The following is a 15,892-nucleotide window of genomic DNA, read 5'->3' as shown; positions in this document are numbered from 1 at the left end:
TTGGTTGAATGGAAAATAACTTATATGTACTAAGGTCATTAGTCATAAAAGCCTTGTTTAATACTGAAATGTTCAGTACAGCGACAATAGCTAAAAGATCAAAGGTTTCTCCTAAGCAAAATGTCCATCTTTGGTATCTAAGGTTAGGTCACATCAACCTCAATATGTAGTAGTTGTGAAAAGTGGACTTCTAAAGAGTTTAGAAGAAAACTCATTGTTGGTGTGTGAATCATGCCTCGAAGGCAAGATGACCAAACGACCTTTTACTGGAAAAGGTTACAGAGCCAAGGAAGCCTTGGAGCTTGTACATTCTAATCTCTGTGGTCTGATGAGTGTTAGAGCTCGAGGTGGGCATGAATATTTCATCTCTCTCATAGATGATTATTCAAGGTATGGGTATCTCTACCTAATGGAATGTAAGTTTGAAGCCCTTGACAAGTTCAAGAAGTATAAGGTTGAAGTTGAAAACTTATTAGGTAAGAAGATAAAAACCTTACGATCTGATTATGGAGGAGAGTATATGGACCTCTAATTCCAGAACTACATGATAGAACATGGGATTGCATCCCAACTCTCGCCCCTAGGTACCCCTCAGCAGAATGATGTATCAGAAAGGAGAAACAAAACATTATTGGACATGGTTCGGTCTATGATGAGTTATGTTCATCTTCCAAACTCGTTTTGGGGTTTTGCAGTGGAGATTGCATGCTATATTCTGAACAACATTTCCTCGAAAAGTGTTTTTGAAACACCTTTTGAGTTGTGGAGAGGCTGTAAATGTAGTTTACACCATTTCAGGATTTGGGTTGTCCGACACATGTTAGTGACTAATCCGAAGAAGTTGGAACCCCGTTCAAAAGTTTGCCTCTTTGTAGGATACCCGAAGGAAACGAGGGGTGGATACTTTTACGATTCGAGTGTGAACAAAGTGTTTGCTTCTACAAATGGTATCTTCTTGGAAGAAGAACACATTCGAGATCATAAGCCACGAAGTAAGCATATTTTACGTGAGATTTCTAGTGAGACTGAGCCTACAGAGGGTTCAACAAGAGTTGTTGAACAAAACGATAGACCAACAAGAGTTGTTGATGTCGGTACATCTAGTAAACCAGCTCAAGAGTTGAGACTGCCTCGACGTAGTGTGAGGGTTATGAACCCACCGGATTGCTACATGGGTTTGACTAAAGCCAAGAACGTCATTTCTAATGATGGAGTCGAGGATCCCTTCAGCCATGGAATCGTTTTGTCTAAGGATCAATGTCTTAAGACACCTCAAGAGGTTGAGGAGATGAGACAGATTCCCTATGCTTCAGCTGTAGGAAGCTTAATGTATGTAATGTTGTGTACCAGACCCGAAATTTTCTATGCACTAGAGATTGTCAGTCGGTATCATTCCAATCTAGGATTTGATCACTGGATGACGATTAAGAAAATCCTCAAGTATCTTCGGAGAACGAGAGACTACATGCTCGTGTATGGAGATAAGAATCTGATCCTTATAGGATACACAGACTCTGACTTTCAGACCGATAGAGATTCTCGTAAATGGAATCGGGGTGAGTGTTCACTCTGAATAGAGGGGTTGTAGTGTGGTGAAACATCAAGAAAGGATGCATCCGGACTCCACTATGGAAGCCGAATACATAGACGCTTGTGAAGCAGCTAAGAAGACTGCTTGGCTGAGGAAATTCCTTACAGATTTGGAAGTTATTCCAAATATGGATTTTCCTATCACTCTTTATTGTGTTAAAAGCGGGGCTGTGGAAAATTCAAAGGAGCCTCGAAGTCATCGTCAGGGCAAGCATATAGAGCGAAAATACTACTTGGTCAGGGAGAATGTACATCGCGGTGATGTGATAGTCATGAAGATTGCGTCGGAGCACAAGGTTACTGATCTCTTTACAAAGGCTCTCACGGCTAAACTGTTCGAGGGTCACCTTGAGAGTCTAGGTCTGCGGGACATGTGGCCTCTTGTCTAGGGCCAGCGGGAGATGATACTGGGGTATGCTGTAGTTTATTATATATTGTACATGTATTTATCTTGTATTGTACATTAGTCTCCCGAGGCATTAGGAAAAGTGGGAAATGTTGGGATTGGTGTCCTAATTCTCCCGGAGTCTCGTTGTTTGTAATTTATACACATTGTGATGAATAAAGTAAGAGTTATTTCATTATGGCATTTACTCATATCCAATAAACAAAGCCCCATGGCTATTGTATGTAAACTTAAGCATGTATATGAGACATACAAGTGGATCATGCCTTAAGTGATAACCTAAATAGGTTTGTAGTACAAGGATTAAGGAGGGATTCCTGATCCTGGTGACACAACAAATCTGAACCGCTTTATAGAGGTTTGTAAGTGTTGTGAACTACTACAAATGGTAGATCCTGACCATTCATGTGAAGACATGCAAGCGGGGATATCCAAATACAAAGAGTTTGTATCAGACCGGATCACGAGATGACTTGTCTTTGTATATAACGTTGTTGATACTGGAGACTTACATCTCACCTAAAAGACCATAGGTGACATGACCTTAATCCTTAATGTTTTTGGGAACTCCTGCTTCTGAGGGCGGTCCTTTGATTAGTATGGATGAGAGTGACCAGAATTCCAACTCAACATGTCTACCTTTTTGGGGACTTGTCTGATTTGGGAGCTGGGAACTCAATTACACAAGATGGAATTCACTTCTTCCCCAAAGCAGGGGTAAGTAGATAGATTGCTCCCTTAAGGGCTGATTCTGGGGCTTGAACATAGTGGCCACAACTTCTCTTTGGAAGAGAGGACTCAATCATAGTAGGACTATGACTTATGTTCATTAAAGGGATCAGTGGTATTTAAAGAGTTAGATGTAACTACAAGGGCATAACGATTATTGGCCGAGTTGTACTTACGAGCGATCTGTGAAGGGTTATCGCATTGTTAATTGGTTAAGATGGACACATAATACATCTGTAGTAAGGAGAGTTTAGCTGTCGATCTTTAGTGGAATGCCCGGTAGTTAACAAATGGTGGATCCCGTGACTAAAGAGTTTAGTCAGTTATTTATGTACTGTTGGAGCTTCGAGTTACAGGTCCATAAGATCCCTCTGGTAGCTCAATGGATTCAAGTTGCGGATCAGTTCTTAGTGTTGATTTGAAATGTTCAAATTGACAAGAGGTAATTCGATTATATATGATATGATCAATGTGATGTATGAGATACATCAAGTGAAGGATTAATGTAAATGAGATTTTGAATAAGGACCATGGAATAGAAAAAGAGCGATGGTTTATATGTTTCATGAGATGAAATATTAAAACTATATGTTATAAATATACTATGGTAAGTTGGTTATCATGTATATTTATAATACTATTAATTATTGGATAATTATCTCTTTTTCTCTAATAACCAATTGAGTGAGAGGTTATTGGTGGTTTCATGGTAAACGTGAGATAAAAGAAAAAAATGTTTTCCTAAATTTAGAAGTTTTTGAATTGAGAATTTCCACTCTCGAAAAATTACTCACGACGGCTGTCAAGTAAATTAGATTTACTAAATGATAGTTGAAGAGAGACTACACAATCGTGGAGTTTTTGTATACGATAAACACTCAGTTGTCCGATTAGCTAAATGATTGTGCAGCTTTTGCTAAATAATCGCATAGCGTTTGTTAAACGATTAGATATCTTCTATACGATAGACTTTGACATCTACCACTTGCTCAATCGTTTACATAATTGTTCTCCTCCGATCTCTTCCTCTAACCAAGTCCACACAGAGCCCACACTTCTGGATTCTCACACCGAGAATACCAAGGTAGCCATTATGGTGGTGTCGTACTCAACTCGACATAGTCGAGGTTTTGTGGAGGCCGTTTGCTATGCTTGTGATTTAGGTGATCGTTGTGTTAGTGGTCACCGTGAGCGTGCAGTGTAGCGATTGTGGTGTTCGAGCGTTCGTGGATTGCTGTCTTCTTGTGTTCGAGTGTTAATGATCAAGGTGTTGAAGATGAGTCTTCAAATATATGTTTGTTCTATCCCTTGATCTTTAGAAAAGTATTTTGTAATTTCATTTTATGCATGACCGTATGTTTCTGTTTCTTGATTGTAATTGTTAATGTTCATATATGATTGAAATTTGGAAAGATCTTTCCGCTGCTCATGGAAATCCTCATGTCCAATTTCTTTCACACAACTATCTACTCGGTCTTACCCCTAAAATCGGAGGCTTATTGAGCCGGCACTGTTTAGCCAACCCTCACCTATGTAAATCTAAGGATAATCCCGAATAAACAGGAGTTCATAGTTAGCTCAGGATTAAGGTCAAGTTATCTAGGTCATCTAAGAAAAATAGTCAGTCTTATATAATAAACAGTGTTATAAAGTAAGAATGACTTATTTCTTGGTTCGATCTTTCGCAAATTCATCGCATTGGATACCCCCACTCCTCATGTCAATACATGAACGAATCAGGATCACTTCGTTTGTAGCACCTTACAATAAATTGTAACTATAGAGTGGGTCGCATCCGTTAGTGTTACTAGAATAAGGCACCCAACCTTAATCGTATACTATTGATTATTTTGACTATTTACTCGAACTTGGTCCACTTTTATGTCTCCACATAAAGTTCAAGTATTCATATAATAGCCATGGATTTTAGTTTATTATATTTAGTCCTTACAAGTGTAATTTAGAAATTGAATAACGACTTTTGAAGAAATGTTGAATAACATCTTTATTGGTAATAGAAAATGTTTAACTCTACAAACTGTGAGTTTTAGGACATACAACCCAACAAACTCCCACTTGGACTCAAACTCCAATGTTGAGTTCAATGAGAGAAAACAAAAAGAATAAATATAGTAAACTAGGGCATCAGATACCCATTATTTCTCCCACTTGCCCTAGTAGAAAGAATCTCGTAATCCTAGTCTCACTAGGTGACCCTCAGGCACTTTAGCTGAGAGGGCCTTTGTAAATGGATCAGCTAAGTTGTCTTGTGAGGCTATCTACGTAACAATCATGTCTCCTCTGTGTACAATCTCCCTAATGAGATGGTACTCTCGTTTGATGTGCTTTCCACGTTTGTGGCTTATAGGTTCCTTTGAGTTTGCAACGGCTTCACTGTTATCACAATATAAAGTGATCAGCAGGTGCATATTTGGAAGCACTCCCAAGTCAGTTAGGAACTTTCTAAGCCATACTGCTTCTTTTGTTGCTTCACTTGCAGTTACATACTTAGTTTCCATTGTGGAGTTAAGAATACAACTTTACTTGATACTCCTCAACATTACTGCTCCTCTATTCAGAATGAATACTGACCCCGAAGTGAATTTGCTTGAATTAATATCGGTCTGGAATTCAGAATAAGTGTATTAAGTAAGGATCAGATCCTTAGCACAACACACGAGCAAATAATTCCTCATTCTTCGATGATACTTGAGGATGTTCTTAACGACAGCCGATTATCATATCCTGGATTGGACTGAAATCTACTTACTACTCCGATTGCATAGCTTATGTCGAGATGAGTACACAACATGGCATACATTAAGCTCCCTACTACCGATTCATATGGAATTTGTTTCATAACTTTAACATCTTGAGGTGTCTTTGGACTTTGTTTCTTAGATAGATGAATTCCATGTCTAAAAGGAAACATTTCTTTCTTGGAATTTTGCATTTTATATCTAGACAACATCTTGTCTATATAAGATGTCTGAGATAATGCTAAAGTTTTGTTCTTTTGATTTTGAACTATTTGGATCCCAAGAACATACTGCACTTCACCCAAATCTTTCGTTTGGAATTGCATAGCAACCCATCTCTTGACGAAAACCAGAAATTCTACTTCATTTCCTATGAGTAGAATATTATCAACATATAGAACCAGAAAAGTGACAGTTTTGTTAACGATTTTCTTATACATACAAGGTTCATCAACATTTTGGTCAAAGCCATATGATTTGATCGTAGTGTTAAATCTTATATTCTAGGATCGAGACGCTTGTTTCAATCCATAAATGGATCGATTAAGCTTATAAACCTTTTGATCTTGACCCTGTTCAATAAATCCTTCTGGTTGAGACATATAGTTATTCTCCTCAAGATAGCCATTTTGGAAGCCTGTCTTGACATCCATTTGTCAGATTTCATAATCATAAAATGCGGCTATGGAAAAGAGTATTCTAATAGAAATTATCATGGCAACTGGAGAGAAGGTTTCTTCATAGTGTACCCTCTCTCTTTGGGTAAATCCTTTTGCCACAAGCCTAGCTTTGTAGATTTGTACCTTTCCAGCTTAGTCTCGTGTTCCCTTGTAGATCCACTTACAACCGATGGGCTTTACCCCTTTTGGTTGATCTACAAGATCCCAAACTGAATTGAAGTACATTGACTTCATTTCAAGATCTATGGCTTTAACCCACTGTTCTTTATCCACATGTTCCATTACTTGTTTGAAAGTTAATGGATACTCTAAGCCATCATCAGGTATGATGACTTGAGTTTCAGTTAAACCCATGCACTAGTCAGACTTTTCTACAACCCTCCCATTACGTCGAGGCACTCTCAACTCTTGAGAAGGACGTCGAGTACCAGTTTCATCAACAACTCTTGTTGATGAACCTACGTGATCTACAACTCTTGTTGATGCCCTTGTCGTTTCTCTAATCATTTCATCTATTCCTTGCCTACTACGAGGTTGGTGATTCTTGATGTGGTCTTCCTCTAGAAAAGTTGCATTTGTCGATAGAAATACCTTATCTTCCTGAGGATCATAAAATAAACCACCTTTTGTCTCTCTAAGGTAACCTAGAAATAGGCATACCTTTGAACAATTCCAATCTTTTTAGGATTTTGCACCAACAAATGTGTTGGGCATCCCCAAATTCTGAAGTGACGAAAACTACCTTTGCGTCCACTCCATAGCTTGTAAGGTGTTTGAAAAATACTTTTCTAGGGAACCATGTTCAATCTATACATTGTAGTCTCCACTGTATGTGCCCAAAAAGAATTTGGCAACTAGGCATAACTCATCATAGAATGAACCATGTCTAACAAGGTTCTATTTCTCTTTTCTGCCGCACCATTTTATTGTTGTGTGCCAGGTGCTGTTAGTTGTGACTGGATTCCGTGTTCTAAGACCTTTTCCAGAAAAGGATCTTTTAGCCATTTTACCCTCAAGACAAGATTCACATGGAGGTATTGAATTGTCTTCTAACTGATTTAGATGACCATTCTTCACCAATCTCTCATTTCTGTTGAGATTTATGTGACCAAGTCTCAAGTGCCAAAGATATGCATTTGGAGAAACTTTCCTTTTCTTATTTTGAGTCTTAGTTGTTTTAAGCATTTCGATGTTGAAAACGACTTTTACCTCAGTTGGTTTTAATATGTACAAGTTATTTTCTAATTTTGCATAACAAATATTAATATCTATCGAAGTGATGAACACTTCATTATTTTCAAAAGAAACTTTATAATTTCGTTCCAACAAACATGAGACGGATATTAAATTGACAGTCCCGAAACTTACGCCATTAATAAGCATCGAGTTTAGTCAAAAGAAAATTTGTAAAATCACCAAACTACTCCTATTACTACTAAAATGTAGCAACAGTGGTAAATGTAGGGTCAACCCACAGAGAAGTGAAGAATTAATTTTTTTTGGGTTAGATTTGACCATGGAAAAACAGTAAAAATGAGTTTTTGGTTTTTGGTTTTAAATTGAAAACATGCAAGAAAAGGTAAACTGCAAAGGATATATAAAATGACAATGGATTCGTGTAGTTCTCGGATCAAGTAGCCATTCAATGTAATTTAAATCATTGTTTTCTGCCAAAATATCATATATTCGAATTATGCATGCATAGCTACCCAATCGATGCAAGTTAACTAATCTCTACAAAGACCGAATCAATTAATCCAAACCAATCAAGTGTCCTAACTTGTAATTAAGGCTGGAAAGACCGTGCCTCAACTAACCTACATGCTCCTAAATGCAATTGGGTCCTTAGCGGCCGTAAGGAACAAGAAACACATGCATTAAGATACAGGATTCACCTATGTTGATTAAGTGTCAGGAGAACCATGTTCAAATAATCAATTTATTCTATAAATCTTGATTAAACGTGCGATGCAAAGATTCAAGGAAACCCTATAAACCTAAACATGCCCATCTAATTTGTGCTTCAAGGGTAAATTCAAAGCATGGACGATTACAAGGATACGTACGAGCTTGAATTTAACTAGCTAAGATATGCAACCATGATAGGGGCGTCAATCCAACACATAAAAGCAAGTCTAAATGAAAAAGGATTCAAGAAAAATATAATTCTGAATTGAAGCACAAAAGTTGCACAGAAAACTCATAAAAAAACAAAAATGTTCGATCCAAGAACTAAACGAAAGATTACCTCATCGATTCATAGAAATACCGACGGGATACAATCCAAAACACGTCCATAATACGAAAATAAAATAAAAACGAACCTAATGATACTAAAAATTGAAGGGAATAAAATGAAGTCTAACTTTGGCCTCCATCAATTTGGCCTCCAAAGTTCAGTATGTTTTGACCTAGTGCCGAGGAGGAGTATTTATAGGAAAAATCATAGTATTGCAACGCTATTGCAACTTCGGAGCGTTGCAATGCTGCACATTCTACCTTAGAGCGTTAGGCAAGCGTCAGGCTGGCGTTGCAACCCTGTGGAAGTGGCAGTTTCGTAATTTTAACTCTTTTAAAGCATGACTGCTCAAATCATCTCCAAATTGCTCCAAATTAGTCTCGTTTGACTCCAATTTCTTGGTTCTACCTCCTTGGTGCATGAAACCTACAAAATAAGATAATAAACACATAAAATTCATTAACGAGCCTAAATTAAGCTAAGAATAATTGCTCTTTTTGAGAGCTATCAAATATAATAAACATTTTCAAGTAAAATGTACCTATATCCTATAAGTAACTTCATCTCTCCCACTGCTTTAGCTAAAACAACCTCCCCGGTCCCTACCATTAAGGTCGCTTCTCCTTCTGTAAGTTATCTCCAGGATCTAGTTTCCTGAGAGAAAATACATATATGATTAGCGGCACCTGAATCAATTATCAAGGTCTTTTTATCATTTTCCACTAAGTATGTTTCAATGACTTGTAAGTCGCATTTACTCTATCGTTCGAATTTTTCATTCTCATCTATATTGTTCAAAACTATCGATGAGTTGGGAGATAGAGGACAATCCTATGTTAAAACTTGTTTTGAATCATCATTTGCTAGTAATTTGCATGTTGAATTGTTATTATCGTTAATTAAAGCGGAAGCGAGTATTTTATAAGAATTCGACATGCTGAAATTTTAAACATATTCTTTTTTGCAACTAAATCCAAATCAAGTATTAGCAAAAAGTAATAATGTTCCCATAATTATTATTTATTTGCAACGATACTATAGTGAGTCAGAATAAGTGCTACCGAGGGGCAGTCAAATACTCATTCACTAAAGGAACACATTCTTGACTAAATACTATCTCAAGAATAACTCATATTTCAAAAGTCATTTAGCTACCATTTTTTGTCAGAACTTACTAACACATTAGTAATTTCGTAAGTCTAACCCTCTATTTTCAGACCTCAAAGGTCGGCCCCAACGATGCTACCAAATTGGAAAGTCAAGGTTGGAAAATGGCCTAAGAGACCCTATCCATTTCTGGAGTTTGAGTTGTTCCGAATCCTATGTTACAACCCTCTGAGGGGATAGCAATCATTAAACGACTAGCAAGGTCGACTTAAAGACAACAAGCAGGCACAACATAGGAATCCCATGGTCCAAACAAATGGAAGAGACCGCAAGACATGTTGACACATATCATTCACCCACTTACTTTGAACTACTTCCCCCACTCACCTTGATGTTGACCCATACAAACACTTTCCAAATGGAGGTCACTCCCAAGGTGACACGAAGCGTCATATGAATCTCACGGTGTGAACTTTCTATGGACATGAGAGTTGAAATCAATATATCGTATATTTGAATTCACATCGAACAACTTCCTCTCATTCACCTTGATCTTGATTCACGCAAACACTTTCCAAATGGAGATCACTCCCATGGTGACATGAAGCGTCGCATCAATCTCATGGTGTGAAACTCTTTGGGCGTAAGAATTAAAATCAAAACATTACTTTTGATTTTACTATGAATAACTTCCCCTATTCACCATAATCTCGATTTATGTAAACACTTTCTGAATGGAGGTCACTCCCAGGGTGACAAGAAGCGAAACATGAATCTCGATTGTGAACTCTTAGGGACGTGATAGTTAAAAATAACATATTGGATATGTTATTAATCTCCAACTAAAGCGTTACTAAATTCCCGCTAAAGCGTTCTAATAACGTATCTCAAAGCTTTCAAGTGGCTTTGGAATCACTCAAAATGCACGAGTAGTCTGGGGAGAACTCCTCGTCCCAAGTTAATGCTACTTTAAGACCTCACTGACCAACAACATCTCCTCCTTTTGGAATTCTTGATCAAAGTATGGTCTTGCTACCAACGCATGCTTTTCATGATCAATGCACTGCTTCCTCCGAATCTGCTCACAACCTCCCTTTTTAAGTGATTCTCGAAGTGGAAATGTTTTTATGAATTGAAGTGAAGTCCTTGGCCCTATTTATTTGCGTTCCCACTTCACCTGGTGTTGACACTTCCTGCTCCCTGCATGCCCAGGCTTCCACAAATTAGGCTGCCAACGCCGTCCTTTGCCACCACCAGCTTGAAGTCTCTACCTCTTCTTCATCCAGCTCAACCTATTCAGTTTGCATGCTCTTTGGTCCATCCACCTTCTATATGCATGGAGTTTGCGTTGTCTTCCTCATGCATACCTCCTTTGCATGAAATCCTATTTGTCCACCTCCTTCTAATTGAAGCTTAACCTCTTCTTGATTAGCCATTACCAACCCATAGCTATCTCATCAACATCACTTGTGCCACACTAACCTCAAGGCATCGAAGTCATTGCTTGGTCGCATACCCTTCTTCTCTAGTATGGCTCACCCTTTGCACATGCATTCAACTAGGATTATGACCATCACAATCTTCCAACGCACACTACTTGCTCTAGCCTTGTCTTATGCACCCACATGCCTTCAGATGTTCTTGAAGCACATCAATCAGCCTTAGAGCATAGCACATCACCATCGCATACCAACACTTGGGTCAAGATAAGTCTCAATTCAACGCCTCATGCTTTGTCTTACGAATGCCTAGCCTCTTGCTAACGCATACTTTATGTAACGTCCGGACCCCCTAGGACTCAAGTTAGGTCGTTACTAAATACATGCATGCATGGAACTTAAAACGACACCCTTTTTATTGGTGAAATAAATGCTAAATAAATAGGGTAAATTCAAAAGTCCTTCATTAAATTCAAATATTAAAAACAAACAATAAGGTACCCATAAATCGTAAATGATAATAAATAAGTCTGAAAACAATTCTTAATAGTAAGTTTCAAACGTCAAAACTAAAAGAAAAAAAAACATGAAAAGAAATCTAAATCTCATGAGCAGAACCATAAAACTGGTCCCAGTGGCTCGATCACGAATTCCTCTTGTCAATCGTCGGTGCATCTCTACCTTTACTTGAAACAACTATATGAAAAAGGATGAGTATAAAATACTCAGTAAGTAACCCTTCTACTGAGGTCAGGCTAGGCACCTATATCCTCTAAATGCCTACCTCTGGTGGAACATATAAATGGCTTTAGTCCTCATGGGACATATACATACATGAAAAACTTATTTCTATCCTATTATAGTTAAGTATGCCCACTACCTCTAGTAAATTCTTTAGGACTCACAACCTCTGGTGAATCCAGAAGGAAACACAACCCCTGGTAAATCCCGAAGGAAATACAACCCCTGGTGAATCCCGAAGGAAACACAACCTCTAGTGAATTCCAAAGGAAACATAATCTCTGGTTAATTCCGAAGGAAACACAACATCTAGTAGGCATCTAACTAATTAGTAAAGACACTATCACAATCTCAACATCACAAGTATCATAACATGGTTCTATAACATACATATACACCTCAACATCATGGCTCTACAATGTGGATATATGCCTGAATAGCCTCATATCAAATACAACCTCATTGAATCAAGTATCATCTCATATTAGCATGCAAGTATCTACGTGCACAAATAAATTTTTCAGATCCTCATATAAGAATATATATAGGTCATACTGTACTATCCGTCTATCATGCTATCGTTCTATAATAATATCCATCTATCATGCTAGCATATATCTAGTACTTGGCCCGTGGCCAGTTCCAGTAGTAAGATTACTTACCTCAAATCACAAGTCCAAATATTTCCCTCCAAGCAACTACTCCATAATGAAATATAAATTAAACTTACAACATAAACCCAACATTTAATTCACACTAAGGCCCAATTCCACCCATTAATTCATAACATCAACCCCAAAAATGATTTACCCAAAGTGTGGCTTGATCAACAATCACTTCCAGACTTTGGCTCCAAGATCTCCACTTAAATCCACAAAGAAAAAAAAACCTCTAATTCTGATGGATAGCGACCTCAAACCTTCGAAATAAAATAGTTTAGTCATTACTTAATCCAATCATTAGTGCGTGTCCGAATATCAACCTCAAGAACCATAAATGTTACCAAATTTCTTATTGGAAACGAACTCGAACCCACTGGACAGCCACTTCAATAGTTTCCTTGACTCAAATCTAAAACCAAAAATATAATTCAGATAAACTAGATTTCATTCTAAACATAATGGGTATCCCATCTTTTACCCAAAACCTCATAAAGTAAATCTTACCCAAATCCAAGATTCCAGCGAAAACCCATGCGGGAGTGGCCTATTGGCAAAAATTGATGGGCACCACTAGATTTGAAAAGAAGTCGGTCGGACTAGCGACGTCAACATGGGGAAACGCAGACGGTGGCTGGGTTTTCAGTCGCATAGGTCTGCAGCTGAAGAAAACGTAAGGCGCTAGCTAAAGCGGCGCGGTTGGAGTGGCGGACGTGTGACGCAGCTGGAGCGCAGATCGATGGCTGGGGTGGCTGGCGACACGCGTTGCTCGCGGATCAAGGACGGCAACTCGTGCATGTTGGGTTCGATCGAACGGCGAACGGTCAACTTGGCTGATCTTGCAAGGCGCGGCGAAAAACCGACGGACGGACGGGTAGAGGATGCTTAGGGCTTGACGGCAGGGAGGAAAAATTTTGAAGGAGGGGGGTGTTTATTTTATTTTATTTCCTTCTTAGTCCCTTTCATTAATATTATTTTTTTCTTTTTTTTTTTCCTTTCTCTTCCTTTCCATTTTTAAAACAACAATTCTTGCCATTTATTTCCAACACTAAACTCTGGAATTAATTTCCAATATTAATTCACTTAAATGATTTAAATTTTAGCAATTACACTTAAATGTCCAAAAATTCCAAAAATGCTCTCAATTAATACAAATTAATTACATAAATAAAAAAAAATTGGGGTGTTACATTCTTTCCTCCTTAAAGAATTTTCGTCCTCAAAAGTTCATTCCTGAAAAAGCTCCGGGTATTGGCCGTTCATCTCATGCTCTCGCTCCTAGGTAGCCTCTTTGAACTGGTGATTCTGCCACAGGACTTTCACAAATGCAATCTCTTTGTAACGCAATGTCTTTACCTCTTTGGTAAGAATCTCTATAGGTTTCTCCTTGTAGCTCAAATTGTCATTTAACTGCAAGGGCTCAAAGTCAACTACATGGGACGGGTCTATCACATATTTTCTCAGCATCAAAACATGGACATTATGAACTTAAGACAGTGCTGGAGGCAATGCCAAACAGTGAGCTACGGGGCCAACTTGTTCCAAGACCTCAAAAGGTCCAATGAATCTTGGACTCAACTTCCCTTTCCTGCCAAACCTCAGAAAACCTTTCATGGGTGCCACTTTTAAGAACACTTTAACACTAGTTTCAAATTCCAAGTCCTTACGTCTCACATCGGCATAGCTCTCCTGTCTGCTCTGAGCTATTTGCATATGTGCCCTAATCTTTTGTATTGCCTCATTCGTGGTCTGCACTAGTTCAGGTCCTAACAATTTCCTCTCTCCTACCTCATCCTAACACATAGAAGAATTGCAACTCTTTCCATATAGGACCTCAAATGGTCACATCCCAATAGTGGATTGGTAGCTGTTATTATAAGCAAACTCCATTAAATGCAAGTGAGCATCCCAGCTTCCTAAAAACTCTATGGTACAGACACGCAACATATCTTCCAATATTTGATTCAATTGCTCTGTCTAACCATCAGCCTGTGGGTGAAAAGTTGTACTGAAATCTAATCGAGTCCCCAAAGCTACCTGAAGACTCTTCCAAAAGTTAGACATGAAACGAGGGTCTCTGTCCGACACGATGGACACAGGCACTCCATGCAATCTCACCACCTCCTTCATGTATAACTGTGCCTTATTTACTGAAAAGGTGGACTTTCTAGGTATAAAATGTGCTAAGTTTGTAAGTCTATCTACTGCAACCCAAATTATAGTGAAACCTTTGACTGTCCGTGGCAACCCTACGTTGAAGTCCATAGACACATGCTCCTACTTCCATTCTGGCACATTCATTGGTTGTAACAAGCCTGCTGGTTTCTGCCTCGGGCTTTCACTTATTGGCACAACAAACACTTACTGATGAACTCCGCAATCTCTCTTTTCATATCATTTCACTAGTAATAACATTTCAAGTCCCGATACATCTTGGTGCTATCGGGATAAAAAAAAAAAAAGGAACTGTGAGCCTCTGACAACAACTCATTCTTAATATCATTATCTGTTGGCACGCATAAAAGTCCCTAATAGAGGAGACTACCTTCTGCTGATACCGAGAATTCGCCTTCCTGGCCTGACTCCACCTTTCGAACTCTCTCCTCCAGATAAGGGTCACATCAGTGCGCATCAATAATCCTCTGCCTTAGACTCGGTCGCACTGATGATAACTTGTAGAAATACAAGTTATTTATGCATCCTTATCTAGATATTGCGGCCAAAAGTTAGTGTATATGTGTCAATTGTATGGAAATTAGCTTAGAACTACAATAATTGTAAATGATCGCAATTACACCCACTAACACCATAAAGATGGAAGACAAGCCGAATTTTACTCTGTTTTGCAGGAAACCAAGTCACCACTTGCGCTCAAGGCTCACAAGAATCCGATCAACGCATCTCTGTCGCATTGCGCCTATCAATCACCAATGAAGAGACGATTACCGCAATAACGACGCAATGCAACAGTCGATCCAGAGCTGACTTTCAACCGCATGCGGTAATAAAAACAACATCGCATGCGAACTCACGATCGAAAGATGCAGCTGAGCAATGCAAAAGCGGAGGATTAAGCCACGTGTACAACTAACGGTTGTGCAGAATTGACGATCTAATTGCATAACAGAAGGGATAATATCCCTCCATCTTCGGAATTACCATAACAATCAGTGGAAACCACAAAGCTGGAGTCAAAGACCTACACCTATAAATACCCCATAGATTTTAGAGAAAACTTATGCTACTTGACACAGGGCGAATTGCTGCTAAAGTGTTGAGAGAAAAGGTTGAGCTGAGTGCTTAATTGAAGAAATCCAGGAAGAAGACGAGACAAGGCCGAGAGGTAAGTCTCAAATCTATTCTGCCAAATACCCGATTTGAAGCTCTGTGTAAAGATCCCTGCTACCGGTTGAGCAAGCCTGAGAGGGAAGCTCTTCCTATCATCTGATCCATCCAATCTGGCAAGGAGATCTCCATCGAATCGGCACCAAGACGTTGGCGCTTGTTTGTATCTGTTCTATTTCTTTCATCGTTGTATTTCAC

At 38.7% G+C, this 15,892-nt stretch overlaps 1 long non-coding RNA gene across 2 annotated transcripts; it reads right to left on the bottom strand.

The window, feature by feature from the left end:
• Nucleotides 1–11,391: 11,391 nt before the first annotated feature.
• LOC120074170 (uncharacterized) lies at nucleotides 11,392–13,025 on the bottom strand. 2 transcript variants are annotated; one of them, XR_016528319.1, is made up of 2 exons: nucleotides 12,857–13,025; nucleotides 11,392–11,645 (listed from the first exon to the last, which is right to left on the bottom strand). It is a non-coding gene; the product is annotated as an uncharacterized LOC120074170 (long non-coding RNA). The 2 variants fall into 2 exon arrangements; XR_016528318.1 differs by lacking the exon at nucleotides 12,857–13,025 and adding an exon at nucleotides 12,501–12,535.
• Between the last annotated feature and the right edge of the window lie 2,867 nt (nucleotides 13,026–15,892).

Source organism: Benincasa hispida, chromosome 3 (genome assembly GCF_027475165.1).
Source record: "Benincasa hispida cultivar pf3 chromosome 3, pf3_genome.v1.1, whole genome shotgun sequence".
Classification (NCBI taxonomy): domain Eukaryota; kingdom Viridiplantae; phylum Streptophyta; class Magnoliopsida; order Cucurbitales; family Cucurbitaceae; genus Benincasa; species Benincasa hispida.
The sequence above is the reverse complement of the archived record's forward strand: the minus strand, read 5'-3'. Positions and strand labels throughout refer to the sequence as shown.